General features: G+C 42.9%; 1 pseudogene across 1 annotated transcript; it reads right to left on the reverse strand.

Annotated features, from left to right (window-relative positions):
- Positions 1–4,454: 4,454 nt before the first annotated feature.
- LOC110493338 (uncharacterized) lies at positions 4,455–11,454 on the reverse strand (annotated as a pseudogene). Its single transcript, XR_016485587.1, has 2 exons — positions 10,663–11,454; positions 4,455–6,337 (listed from the first exon to the last, which is right to left on the reverse strand). The product of XR_016485587.1 is annotated as an uncharacterized LOC110493338 (transcript).
- Between the last annotated feature and the right edge of the window lie 4,067 nt (positions 11,455–15,521).

Below are 15,521 nucleotides of genomic sequence, written 5' to 3' on the forward strand. Positions count from 1 at the left end.
CAAACCACTGCGTGGTGTGAATCAGTAGGCTCTGTCGCTGTTGAAGAAGCCTCCAGTCCCGTCCACTAGATTATACGTCACGCAAGAAGCATCACCTGGAAAAACTCACATCGCCATCTGCTGACTGGAGTTGGTGACGTGTGGTGGTTATGTTTGTATTATCAAATGAGGAGAGACAAACTTATCACACAAGTCAGAGTAATACAGAAGACAGCCCTATGTGGTAAAAGACCACGTCCATGTTATGGCAAGAACAGCTCAAACAAGCAAAGAGAAACGACAGCCCATCCTTACAGAATGATGGACCAAGTCATGTGACTCGAGTAAAAAAAAAATACATACATGCCAGCAAAGCCACTACACAACACAGCACTAAACAATACACGAATTGCACTATAACAGTGACAATCTGTTAGGGCCTACATAAAGCTGTCCCAACAGCAGAGATTTATTTTCAGCACCATGGAGTGAATCCTTACCACCGCTACACCTGGTTATCAACGGAGCCTTGTCTGGCAGCTAAACAGCTCATTCAGCCTCATTTCCTGCCTTAAGAAAAACACAGCCGATGTGGCTGACAAATGTGGTTTCTACTGACAATTGAGATGTACAAACTATGGCATGAAGGAACGAGGAGCAGATGACGGGCAAAACGTAATTTCGATTAAGACATTAATGAGCGAGCTAGGACGAGGTCAACATGACTATTTGTTCAGCACTTTTGAAATGTTCAGCGACAGAATTCAGAACATTGGCCGTTCTTGCATTATTCGCCCTCACGCAGACACACTGATAGGGTTTGTTTGTGGCTGTTTTGTTTGTTTGCTTTTGGCACCTTTCAACACCCCTTATTATCACATTTACGCAAACACTACTGACTAAACACTACTAATTGACTACACACACCGTTGTTAATTGTATTTAGTTTACATAAACTTTGATGACCTAAACCTTCCAATTCCACCATGATTCTCACCCCAAATAATTGGGATACAAATGTAAAAAGCACGTCAAACATCCTTCCTCCCAAGGAAGTTTCTACGTGAGAATTGCCAGAACAATCTGAGATACCAAAAATATTTTCCATCCTGGCTCCACCCACAAGATAAAACTGTCTTCCTATGAGGTTTAATCCAGACTAGATCTTTTCAATAAAAGAGCAGAGCACGTCATCGCAGAGTGGCTGTAGTGCTTCGTAGGATGTACTTTAATTGTGCGTTATTGTTATTTGGTAGGCTACTTAAAAGGGCAATCTGCGGTTCAAACAACAACAAATCAGGCACCCTGCCACTGTTTTGGTTAAAAGGTCCAAGGCAGTCATTGTCTCAATATCAAATTCTATCTGAGTAACGATTAAGTACCTTACTGGGATTGTTTTGGTCAAAAATAAACAAAAATAGCTTCTTTAGCAAAAGAGCAATTTCTCAAGCAAGAATTTTGCTAGGACTGTCTGGGAGTGGTCTGAGCGGTGGAGGGGAAAACTGAAAACTAGCTGTTATTGGCAGAGAGATTTAGAACTCTTTCTTATTGGTCTATTAACTCATTTACATCTTGGTGATGTCACCAGTCAGTCCAAAACTCCAACCCAACCAAAACAAGCTGAAATTTCAGGCCATCTTTAAAAAATATATATATTTTACACTAAAAAGGATATTATCATATTTTGTTTTCACAATTTCCCAGTATTATTCCAACCTCAGCGTGGAAGTATACATACAACACAGGAAAATCACATTTGGAATTGAATATCCATTGTTTGTCACACAGATTCCTGGATGGTAAATGGTGAAAGAAAGGACTGTAATCCAGGTGAGGTGTAACAGATTCCTGGATGGTGGTGAAAGAAAGGACTGTAATCCAGGTGAGGTGTAACAGATTCCTGGATGGTACGTGGTGAAAGAAAGGACTGTAATCCAGGTGAGGTGTAACAGATTCCTGGATGGTACGTGGTGAAAGAAAGAACTGTAATCCAGGTGAGGTATAACAGATTCCTGGATGGTAAGTGGTGAAAGAAAGAACTGTAATCCAGGTGAGGTATAACAGATTCCTTGATGGTAAGTGGTGAAAGAAAGAACTGTAATCCAGGTGAGGTATAACAGATTCCTTGATGGTAAGTGGTGAAAGAAAGAACTGTAATCCAGGTGAGGTGTAACAGATTCCTGGATGGTAAGTGGTGAAAGAAAGAACTGTAATCCAGGTGAGGTGTAACAGATTCCTGGATGGTAAGTGGTGAAAGAAAGAACTGTAATCCAGGTGAGGTGTAACAGATTCCTGGATGGTGGTGAAAGAAAGAACTGTAATCCAGGTGAGGTGTAACAGATTCCTGGATGGTAAGTGGTGAAAGAAAGAACTGTAATCCAGGTGAGGTGTAACAGATTCCTGGATGGTGGTGAAAGAAAGAACTGTAATCCAGGTGAGGTGTAACAGATTCCTGGATGGTAAGTGGTGAAAGAAAGAACTGTAATCCAGGTGAGGTGTAACAGATTCCTGGATGGTAAGTGGTGAAAGAAAGAACTGTAATCCAGGTGAGGTGTAACAGATTCCTGGATGGTGGTAACAGAAAGAACTGTAATCCAGGTGAGGTGTAACAGATTCCTGGATGGTAAGTGGTGAAAGAAAGAACTGTAATCCAGGTGAGGTATAACAGATTCCAACTGATATGAAAAATGGTCACCTTTAAAAAGGTACAAAAAATGATGAAGTAGCAGGTAACTTAAATCCAAATGAAAACGGTACTAAACTGTAGCTCTACTTGGCGTCTTCCAGTTCCTATCAGGCTTCACTCACCTGAGTAGTGATAGTAGTAGTAGTAGTAGTACTACTGATGCCATCTTACCCACAACCTATTTAGTGCCTTACCTTATTGCCTTACCTTAGTGCCTTACCTTATTGCCTTACCTTAGTGCCTTACCTTATTGCCTTACCTTAGTGCCTTACCTTATTGTCTTACCTTAGTGCCTTACCTTAGTGCCTTACCTTATTGCCTTACCTTATTGCCTTACCTTATTGCCTTACCTTAGTGCCTTACCTTATTGCCTTACCTTAGTGCCTTACCTTATTGCCTTACCTTATTGCCTTACCTTAGTGCCTTACCTTAGTGCCTTACCTTAGTGCCTTACCTTATTGCCTTATACCTTAGTGCCTTACCTTAGTGCCTTACCTTAGTGCCTTACCTTAGTGCCTTACCTTATTGCCTTACCTTAGTGCCTTACCTTATTGCCTTACCTTATTGCCTTACCTTAGTGCCTTACCTTAGTGCCCAACCTCCCTAATCTTACCTTATTTGCACACACTGTATCTAGACTTTCCTGTTGTGTTATTGACTGTACATTTTGTTAATTCCATGTGTAACTCTGTGTTGTTGTTTGTGTTGCACTGCTTTGCTTTTATCTTGGCCAGGTCGCAGTTGAGGGAGAGGTTGTTGTCCTGGCACCACACTGCCAGGTCTCTGACTTCCTCCCTATAGGCTGTCTCATCGTTGTCGGTGATCAGGCCTACCACTGTTGTGTCATCAGCAAACTTAATGATGGTGTTGGAGTCGTGTTTGGCCACGCAGTTGTGGGTGAACAGGGAGTAAGTACACAACCCTGAGGGGCCCCAGAGTTAAGGATCAGCAGGGCAGACGTGTTGTTGCCTGCCCTTATCACCTGTGGGCGGCCCGTCAGGAAGTCAAGGATCCAGTTGCAGAGGGAGGTATTTAATCCCAGGGTCCTTAGCTTAGTGATGAGCTTTGTGGGCACTACAGTGTTGAACGCTGAGCTATAGTCAATGAACAGCATTCTCACATAGGTGTTCCTTTTGTCCAGGTGGGAAAGGGCAGTGTGGAGGGTGATTGAGATTGCATTATCTATGGATCTGTTTGGGCGATATGCGAATTGGAGTAGGTCTAGGGTATCTGGGAGGATGCTGTTGATGTGAGCCATGGCCAGCCTTTCAAAGCACTTCATGGTTACCAACGTGAGTGCTACGGGTGGCAATCATTTAGGAAGGTTACCTTCGCTTCCTTGGGCACAGGGACTATGGTGGTCTGCTTGAAACATGTAGGTATTACAGACTCGGGTCAGGAAGAGGTTAAAAATGTCAGTGAAGACACTTGCAAGTTGGTCCGCATATGCTTTGAGTACACGTCCTTGTAATTCGTCTGGCCCCGTGGCTTTGTGAATGTTAACCTGTTTACAGGTCTTGCTCACATCGGCTACCGAGAGGGTTATCACTCAGTCATCCAGAACAGCTAGTGCTCTCGTGCATGCTTCAGTGTTGCCTGCCTCGAAGCGAGCATAAAAAGGCATTTAGCCTGTCTGGTAAGCTCGCGTCACTGGGCAGCTCGCGTCTGGGTTTCCCAGTCAACAACTGTTGTCATAACAACGTCGTAACATTTTCATACATGTTTAGCTTGATAACTTCTACACAAATTAACTAAATAAGATACAGTGACTAAATGAATCAAAGTCAAATACATTTTAAATATGTTCTGTTTTTATTTTTTTGTTGCTTGGAGACGTAAAGGTCTGGCTAACAAAGTAGGCCTGTTTTTTGAGTAAGTTTTCATACAATTTGATTTCATGTGGCCATAAACCAAAGAAACCCATTGCAATTTTTTTTAAAGTCAGAACACACTCAATCCCAAAGATCAGAGACTATTTAAGGTGTGATAATAGTACATCTTAAATACAAGCAAGTGAGATCTGTCTCGCTGATCAGTCAGGGAAGAACTAAAAAAAAATGCAGATAGTTGCATGTCCCCTCATATAGAGGAAGGTGATAATAGTACTTAATTAATGCAACAGTTACAGACGACAATGGCAACAATGTGTTAGGGTGCAGACAGGTAATAGGCGTAGTAGTTTATGAAATGCAGTTCATCACAGAACAGAGCATCAACCTGGAGAAGTTACAACAGCTCACCCCACATTCTGCCACCCACAACAGTGTCTCTCTTCTCTCGTGTGATTTTCAGGTCTTTCTGACCAGGAAAATGTCTTTCCACACTGAGAACACTGGAAAGGATTCTATCCCGTGTGTGTTCCTTCATGCCTTTTCAGGCTCGCTAACTGGGTAAAACTCTTTCCACATTGGGAGCATTGGAAAGGCTTCTCTCCTGTGTGTGACATTTCATGCATTTTCAGGTTCCCAGAGGTTCTAAAACCCTTTTCACACTTGGAGCAGTGGAAAGGCTTCTCTCCTGTGTGTGTCATCTCATGCGTTTTCAAGTTCCCTAACTGGGTAAAACTTTTTACACAGTGGGAGCAGTGAAAAGGCTTCTCTCCTGTGTGTGTCATCTCATGCATTTTCAGGTTCCCTAAATGGGTAAAACTCTTTCCACACAGAGAGCATTGGAATGGTTGTTCTCCTGTGTGTATTTTCTCATGATCTTTAAGATGCCCTGAGTGTCTAAAATCCTTTCCACACTGGGAGCATTGATACGGCTTCTCTCCAGTGTGTGTTCTTTCATGCACTTTTAGATGCCCTGAGTATCTGAAACCCTTTCCACACTGGGAACAGTGATGAGGCTTCTCCCCTGTATGTTTTCTTTCATGATATTTCAGCTGCCCTATCTGGCTAAAAGTCTTTCCACACTCAGAGCATTGGAAAGGCTTCTCTCCTGTGTGTATCCTCTTATGCTCTTTCAGATGCGATGACTGGATAAAACTCTTTCCACACTGAGAACATTGGAAAGGCTTCTCTCCTGTGTGTTTTCTCTTATGCTCTTTCAGGTGCAATGACTGGATAAATCTCTTTCCACAGTGAGAGCATTGATATGGCTTCTCTCCAGTGTGTGTTCTTTCATGCACTTTTAGATGCCCCGAGTGTCCAAAACCCTTTCCACACTGGGAGCATTGATACGGCTTCTCTCCAGTGTGTGTTCTTTCATGCACTTTAAGATGCCATGAGTGTCCAAAACCCTTTCCACATTGGGAGCATTGATATGGCTTCTCTCCCGTGTGTGTTCTTTCATGCACTTTTAGATGCCCTGAGTGTCTAAAACTCTTTCCACAATGGGAGCAATGATAAGGCTTCTCGCCTGTGTGTGTCATCTCATGTGTTTTCAAATTCCCTAACTGGGTAAACCTTTTTCCACACTGGGAGCAGTGGAAAGGCTTCTCTCCTGTGTGTGTCATCTCATGCGTTTTCAGGTTCCCTATATTTGTAAAACTCTTTCCACACTGGGAACATTGGAATGGCTGTTCTCCTGTGTGTATTCTCTCATGTTCTTTCAAATGCGATGACTGAATAAATCTCTTTCCACACTGGGAACAGTGGTATGGTCTTGCTGGTTTGGTCATCTCTGGGTCTGGACTCTTCCCACGGTCAGGGTGAGAGTCTGGTCTCTCTCCTGCTAAAAAGACAAACAGAGTATTTGCTTAAACAGAAAGACCTGAATGAAACTTCTACATGATAAAACGCTTTCTACGAGGTTTAATCTAGACAAGATCCCTCAATAAAATGCATCATCTTCAAGACCCTGGTGCTTGGTTTTCGGAACAGCAGGAGGAACTCTTCCTCCCTTCCTTCAGGCTATGATGGACGCAAGAGATTAGCTGAACAACTTCTATATTTAAGAGTTGTATTAAACAAATATATCCACAGGGAGACTGAAACGACTCTTCTGCAAGGTTTGTAACAATCTGCCACCCTCGTGAGCAGAGGGCAGACCTAAATACTCTGGCCTTAACAGTTCCTTGTTTCATCCTTCCCTGGGTTAAAACATTAAATCAATGCTGCCTTGAGGGGGGTTGAATAGACGTTACATTTGAGTCACTTCAGGACACCCATGGGTTGATGTACCAATCACTAAGACCTGCTTTATGGTGACCTCCGACCTTAGAGAGGGTACCTAGGAGGTCAAAATCCAATAGGGGATTATCATCAGAATAGGGTTCTTAACAACCCAATCAGAAAACTCTGTTCTGCCACCTCTGGTCTCTTGGCCCTCCCACCCCTAATGGAGGTCAGCTCCCGATCAACCCAGTCAAAGCTCTTCTCTGTCCTGACACCCCATTGGTGGAGCAAGCTTCCCCTGATGTCAGAACAGCAGAGTCCCTCCCCATCTTCTGAAAACATCTGAAACCCTACCTCTTTAAAAGAGTATCTTAAATAAACCCCATGTCCCCTCCTTCGCTTACACTGATTTTGCTGATAACTACGTTGTTGAGGGAAAATGTATGTGTTATGACTGTGATATCTTGTTGTCTCACCTAGCTATCTTAATAATATGAATGTAGTATTGTAAGTCTCTCTGGATCAGAGCGTCTGCTAAATGACTCAGTACTGTAAGTCTCTCTAGATAAGTGAATCTGCTAAATGACTCAGTACTGTAAGTCTCTCTGGATCAGAGCGTCTGCTAAATGACTCAGTACTGTAAGTCTCCCTGGATAAGAGTCTTCTAAATGACTCAGTACTGTAAGTCTCCCTGGATATGAGCGTCTGCTAAATGACTCAGTACTGTAAGTCTCTCTGGATAAGAGTCTGCTAAATGACTCAGTACTGTAAGTCTCTGGATCAGAGAGTCTGCTAAATGACTCAGTACTGTAGTCTCTCTGGATCAGAGTGTCTGCTAAATGACTCAGTACTGTAAGTCTCTGGATCAGAGAGTCTGCTAAATGACTCACTACTGTAGTGTCTCTGGATCAGAGAGTCTGCTAAATGACTCAGTACCGTAAGTCTCTGGATCAGAGAGTCTGCTAAATGACTCAGTACTGTAAGTCTCTGGATCAGAGTCTGCTATATGACTCAGTACTGTAAGTCTCTGGATCAGAGAGTCTGCTAAATGACTCAGTACCGTAAATCTCTGGATCAGAGAGTCTGCTAAATGCCTGAAATGTAAATATTGACCAGCAGAGTGCTTCATCACAGAGTGGCGGTAGTGTTAAAGTGATAACGTCTGAGAAGACAGTGTTTGAAAGTTATATTGACACAGTTGTTCCGTCTCTGTCTATATATCGTGCCAATATATCCTCCAAACGCCATCTTCGTGGGCATTATCACTTTATTACAACGGGATACCGACATACCGAAATAATGATTGACATATTTTATAAATATTAATATAATATATATAAATATTTTATATAAATATTTTAATGAATGTATTCATTCTGTTTAATCCTTCCATGAGATATAATCCCGACACGAATCTATGGCTGCTAGACAAGCCGAATGGTCATTCATTATATCGGTTAAATTGCCGGGAGACGCGACCCACTTTTTTTAGTTGTTAGTTGTCTATCTATGGATGCACGTCAAACAGAACGACAACAAAGTAGCTGCGTTTGCGTTTGTTTAAGATGTTTTCTTGTGACATTTACTTGTGATACATCCATAACAATAAGCTAATGATGCGTGATTTTGCCTGGCATAGAACATGTGCTCTCTCGTCAGGACACTGTTCGGAGGAGCTAGCCAACACAGCCAACATGGATAACATGGGTAACACAGCCAACACAGCCAACATGGATAACATGGGTAACACAGCCAACACAGCCAACATGGATAACATGGGTAACACAGCCAACACAGCCAACACGGCCAACATGGGTAACACAGCCAACACAGCCAACACGGATAACATGGGTAACACAGCCAACACGGCCAACATGGGTAACACAGCCAACACGGCCAACATGGGTAACACAGCCAACACAGCCAACACGGATAACATGGGTAACACAGCCAACACGGATAACATGGGTAACACAGCCAACACAGCCAACACGGCCAACACGGATAACATGGGTAACACAGCCAACACGGATAACATGGGTAACACAGCCAACACGGATAACATGGGTAACACAGCCAACACGGCCAACATGGGTAACACAGCCAACACAGCCAACACGGATAACATGGGTAACACAGCCAACACGGATAACATGGGTAACACAGCCAACACGGATAACATGGGTAACACAGCCAACACGGCCAACATGGGTAACACAGCCAACACAGCCAACACGGATAACATGGGTAACACAGCCAACACGGATAACATGGGTAACACAATCCCTTCAAACTGAAGCTGGAAAGACTGTTGAACACATTGGAAAGGATCTTCGACGAAAAAAAAGTCTCAGCGCTGTTTTCCTCATAAGGTGAGGTATTGAAAGGTACTGAAAACATGGGATTCAATCATTTATCTTTCTCCGAACAATTGTATTAGACCTATAATTTCCCCTTTTTTTTAGCACACAATATAGCTCAATATCTGTATTTATTTTACAATCTTTTTTTACTCATCTTTATCAAGAGTCAATCATTTCGGACCCCATTGTATATCTGAACATATAAACAGCAGATTCCTAGTGAGCGCACCGACAAACCTTTTCAAAAACTGATTAAGGGGAAAATCACGTTTCATTGGATTGAAAAACATTTGCGATATCAACTCTTCTCTGACCACAATCTTATTTGGTAGTCAGGAGGACCATATTAACAAATATGTACAATGAGGTTTGATAGAATGGCCCACCTGGGGGGATTTTAGGAGTGAGAATATATGAGGATTGATGAAATGATCCACCTGGGGGGATTTTAGGAGTGAGAATATATGAGGTCTGATGAAATGATCCACCTGGGGGGATTTTAGGAGTGAGAATATATGAGGTCTGATGGAATGATCCATCTGGGGGGATTTTAGGAGTGAGAATATATGAGGTCTGATGGAATGATCCATCTGGGGGGATTTTAGGAGTGAGAATATATGAGGTCTGATGGAACGATCCACCTGGGGGGATTTTAGGAGTGAGAATATATGAGGTCTGATGGAATGATCCACCTGGGGGGATTTTAGGAGTGAGAATATATGAGGTCTGATGGAATGATCCACCTGGGGGGATTTTAGGAGTGAGAATATATGAGGTCTGATGGAACGATCCACCTGGGGGATTTTAGGAGTGAGAATATATGAGGTCTGATGGAATGATCCACCTGGGGGGATTTTAGGAGTGAGAATATATGAGGTCTGATGGAATGATCCACCTGGGGGGATTTTAGGAGTGAGAATATATGCCAATTTTGCATGCGAATTCATCAATGAACTTGTGGGATTTTTTTATTTTACCTTTATTTAACTAGGCAAATCAGTTAAATAACAAATTCTTATTTTCAATGACGGCCTAGGTTAGCAGGGGCAGAACGACAGGGGCAGAACGACCTTGTCAGCTCGGGGATTTGAACTTGCAACCTTCCGGTTACGAGTCCAACGTTCTAACCACTAGGCCACCCTTCCTGGGCTGTATGGTGAGTGGCTTAATCCGAATAGTCAAAAAGATGCAGCATTTCTCCTTACTTAACCTGTAGATTATGGTTCTAATAATCTAGCCACTAAGGAACCTTCCTTTGGGGTACTCTGATCCAGCTAAAGTGTCTGTCTGTCACACAGAGTGTGTTTGTTAATGCTTAAATAAACGTTGTTTTTTTTTGTTGCTTCGTGACCCACAAATTGAGGTATTGCACATTTCTCCTTTAATATGGATGTGACCATTTGAAAGCACAATCTCTGGGACACCAATCACACTGTTTAATTAAACGCCGAACACTGTTCTCTCACTGAACGCACCCCTGAATAACATATTCAAGTGTAAAACGTCAGTAGAATGCCTCTTATTAAAAATCATACATACATACATTGAACAATGGCAAAGTTTTTGAGATAGTACTCACTAGTGTTAATCAGATCTCCAGTCTCCTCTTCGTCTTTCATTCCAAAAGGTCCTTTCTCTTCTTTCCCTATAAAATACTCATCTTCTTCTTTCAATGTGACAGACTCCTCTTCCTCTCTAAAAGGTTCTTCTTTCACTATAACAGCCTCCTCTTCTTCTTTCACTTTAACAGCCTCCTCTTCCTCCTTTTTCATTCTGAAAGCTTCTACCTCCTCCTCTTCCACTGTGACAGCCTCTATCCCATCTTCGTGTTTCACTCCTAAAGGCTCTTTCTCGTATTTCACGGTAACATCCTCCTCTTCTTTCAATGTGATAGCCTCCTCTTCCTCCTTTTTCATTCTGAAAGCTTCTACCTCCTCTCCTTCCACTGTGACAGCCTCTATCCCCTCTTCCTCTTTCACTCCAAAAGGCTCTTTCTCGTCTTTCACTTCATCGTCTTCTTTCACGACAATGTACAGATCTTCTTTCTCCGTCCATCCGACCTCTTCTTCTTTAGCAGGGAGGGAGTAGCTTAGTGAGCTCATGGTCGAGCGAGGATAGCGGACTCAACTTCACTCCTAGGTCGGGGATGAAAGCTAGCTAGAATTAGCGACGAGCCTAGTACTAGGCTAAGCATCAATCTTAACGAATTAGTAAATCTAACAAGCTATTTTACAATTTAACTAGGAGATATGTAAAGAATGCGTTAAAAACACAGATTAATATACACAAATACGGACAATGAAGCTTGAATTTAGTCGGTTTTATGTTGACGAGTAAGATACGGAACTGGCTGCATCAGTAGCCGAGTTGTTGTTGCAGAAGCGTTCCGTCCACTAGATTATACGTCACACAAGGAGCATCATCTGAAATACTTAAGTCGCCATCTGCTGATTGGAGTTGGCAAAGCAGTTATTCACTAAAAAAAGAAAACCATAACAAATCATTTGAAAAATGAACAAATACGTTTTTCTCTTACCTCTTACAGCAAAGATTTTCCTCTACACAAGATAAGATCATGACTTTATCATGCCCACTGGGAAATGCTGTATGCGGCTCTATGTACATAATACACATAACAAGCATACAAATGACATCAATACAACTGCAGACAATAAATATGATCATATACACAAGGTCACTTTAACCATATACAACCATGTACATACTACCTCAGTCAGCCCGACTAACCTGTGCCTGTATGTAGCCTCGCTACTGTTTTATGACAAATAAACTTTGATTTGATTGTCCAGTGTTGTTACGAACCCCTTTGGCCCTGCAGTCTAGGGGGGGGGGGGGGGGGGGTAGATTATTTTAAACCACGGGAAAGGGGATGTGATTGGGTAAGGGAAAAGGAGCAGGTGTGTCTTTTGATTGGCGACTGATGAGTGACACCTTTGACTAGGGCAGAAGGAAAGAAAACAAATACACACACAGGATACTTGTATCCGTAACTATTGTAGACAGGCCTGCTGGACCCACTAGTGATTATCATTCAGCCTTATTGTACCCCTGGACCCACTAGTGATTATCATTCAGCCTTATTGTACCTCTGGACCCACTAGTGATTATCATTCAGCCTTATTGTACCCCTGGACCCACTAGTGATTATCATTCAGCCTTATTGACACTGGACCCACTAGTGATTATCATTCAGCCTTATTGACACTGGACCCACTAGTGATTATCATTCAGCCTTATTGTACCCCTGGACCCACTAGTGATTATCATTCAGCCTTATTGTACCCCTGGACCCACTAGTGATTATCATTCAGCCTTATTGTACCCCTGGACCCACTAGTGATTATCATTCAGACCTTATTGACACTGGACCCACTAGTGATTATCATTCAGCCTTATTGTACCCCTGGACCCACTAGTGATTATCATTCAGCCTTATTGTACCCCTGACCCACTAGTGATTATCATTCAGCCTTATTGTACCCCTGGACCCACTAGTGATTATCATTCAGCCTTATTGTGCTGCTGAACTCACTAGTGATTATCATTCAGCCTTATTGACACTGGACCCACTAGTGATTATCATTCAGCCTTATTGTACCCCTGGACCCACTAGTGATTATCATTCAGCCTTATTGTACCCCTGGACCCACTAGTGATTATCATTCAGCCTTATTGTACCCCTGGACCCACTAGTGATTATCATTCAGCCTTATTGACACTGGACCCACTAGTGATTATCATTCAGCCTTATTGTACCCCTGGACCCACTAGTGATTATCATTCAGCCTTATTGTACCCCTGACCCACTAGTGATTATCATTCAGCCTTATTGTACCTCTGGACCCACTAGTGATTATCATTCAGCCTTATTGTGCTGCTGAACTCACTAGTGATTATCATTCAGCCTTATTGACACTGGACCCACTAGTGATTATCATTCAGCCTTATTGTACCCCTGGACCCACTAGTGATTATCATTCAGCCTTATTGACACTGGACCCACTAGTGATTATCATTCAGCCTTATTGTGCTGCTGAACTCACTAGTGATTATCATTCAGCCTTATTGTCCATGAACAACACCCAGGTATTACTACTCCTCTACTACCTCTATGTCCCTGAACAACACCCAGGCATTAATACTCCACCACTACCTGTATGTCTTGTCCCTGAACAACACCCTGGTATTAATACTCCTCTACTATCTCTATGTCCCTGAACAACACCCAGGTATTAATACTCCTCTACTACCTCTATGTCCCTGAACAACACCCTGGTATTAATACTCCACCACTACCTGTATGTCCCTGAACAACACCCAGGTATTAATACTCCTCTACTACCTCTATGTCCCTGAACAACACTCTGGTATTAATACTCCACCATGTCCCTGAACAACACCCAGGTATTAATACTCCTCTACTACCTCTATGTTCCTGAACAACACCCAGGTATTAATACTCCTCTACTACCTCTATGTCCCTGAACAACACCCAGGTATTAATACTCCTCTACTACCTCTATGTCCCTGAACAACACCCAGGTATTAATACTCCACCAATACCTCTATGTCTCTGAACAACACCCAGGTATTAATACTCCACCACTACCTCTATGTCCCTGAACAACACCCTGGTATTAATACTCCACCACTACCTGTATGTCCCTGAACAACACCCAGGTATTAATACTCCACCACTACCTGTATGTCTTGTCCCTGAACAACACCCAGGTATTAATACTCCTCTACTACCTGTATGTCCCTGAACAACACCCAGGTATTAATACTCCACCACTACCTCTATGTCCCTGAACAACACCCAGGTATTAATACTCCTCTATGTCCCTGAACAACACCCAGGTATTAATACTCCAACACTACCTGTATGTCCCTGAACAACACCCTGGTAGTAATACTCCACCACTACCTGTATGTCTTGTCCCTGAACAACACCCAGGTATTAATACTCCACCACTACCTGTATGTCCCTGAACAACACCCAGGTATTAATACTCCACCACTACCTGTATGTCTTGTCCCTGAACAACACCCAGGTATTAATACTCCTCTACTACCTGTATGTCCCTGAACAACACCCAGGTATTAATACTCCTCTACTACCTGTATGTCCCTGAACAACACCCAGGTATTAATACTCCTCTACTACCTGTATGTCCCTGAACAACACCCAGGTATTAATACTCCACCACTACCTGTATGTCTTGTCCCTGAACAACACCCAGGTATTAATACTCCTCTACTACCTCTATGTCCCTGAACAACACCCAGGTATTAATACTCCACCACTACCTGTATGTCCCTGAACAACACCCAGGTATTAATACTCCACCACTACCTGTATGTCCCTGAACAACACCCTGGTATTAATACTCCACCACTACCTGTATGTCTTGTCCCTGAACAACACCCAGGTATTAATACTCCACCACTACCTGTATGTCCCTGAACAACACCCATGTATTAATACTCCACCACTACCTGTATGTCCCTGAACAACACCCAGGTATTAATACTCCACCACTACCTGTATGTCCCTGAACAACACCCAGGTATTAATACTCCACCACTACCTGTATGTCCCTGAACAACACCCTGGTATTAATACTCCACCACTACCTGTATGTCCCTGAACAACACCCTGGTATTAATACTCCTCCACTACCTGTATGTCTTGTCCCTGAACCACACCCAGGCAGTAATACTCCACCACTACCTGTATGTCCCTGAACAACACCCAGGTATTAATACTCCTCTACTACCTGTATGTCCCTGAACAACACCCAGGTATTAATACTCCACCACTACCTGTATGTCCCTGAACAACACCCAGGTATTAATACTCCACCACTACCTGTATGTCTTGTCCCTGAACAACACCCAGTTATTAATACTCCACCACTACCTGTATGTCCCTGAACAACACCCAGGTATTAATACTCCACCACTACCTGTATGTCCCTGAACAACACCCAGGTATTAATACTCCACCACTACCTGTATGTCCCTGAACAACACCCAGGTATTAATACTCCACCACTACCTGTATGTCCCTGAACAACACCCAGGTATTAATACTCCACCACTACCTGTATGTCCCTGAACAACACCCTGGTATTAATACTCCACCACTACCTCTGTGTCCCTGAACAACACCCAGGTATTAATACTCCACCACTACCTCTATGTCCCTGAACAACACCCTGGTATTAATACTCCTCTACTACCTGTATGTCCCTGAACAACACCCAGGTATTAATACTCCTCTACTACCTCTATGTCCCTGAACAACACCCAGGTATTAATACTCCACCACTACCTCTATGTCCCTGAACAACACCCAGGTATTAATACTCCACCACTACCTGTATGTCCCTGAACAACACCCAGGTATTAATA

The sequence above is a fragment of the Oncorhynchus mykiss genome, chromosome 13 (genome assembly GCF_057628025.1).
Source record: "Oncorhynchus mykiss isolate SJ-2025 chromosome 13, ASM5762802v1, whole genome shotgun sequence".
NCBI classification, from domain to species: Eukaryota; Metazoa; Chordata; class Actinopteri; order Salmoniformes; family Salmonidae; genus Oncorhynchus; species Oncorhynchus mykiss.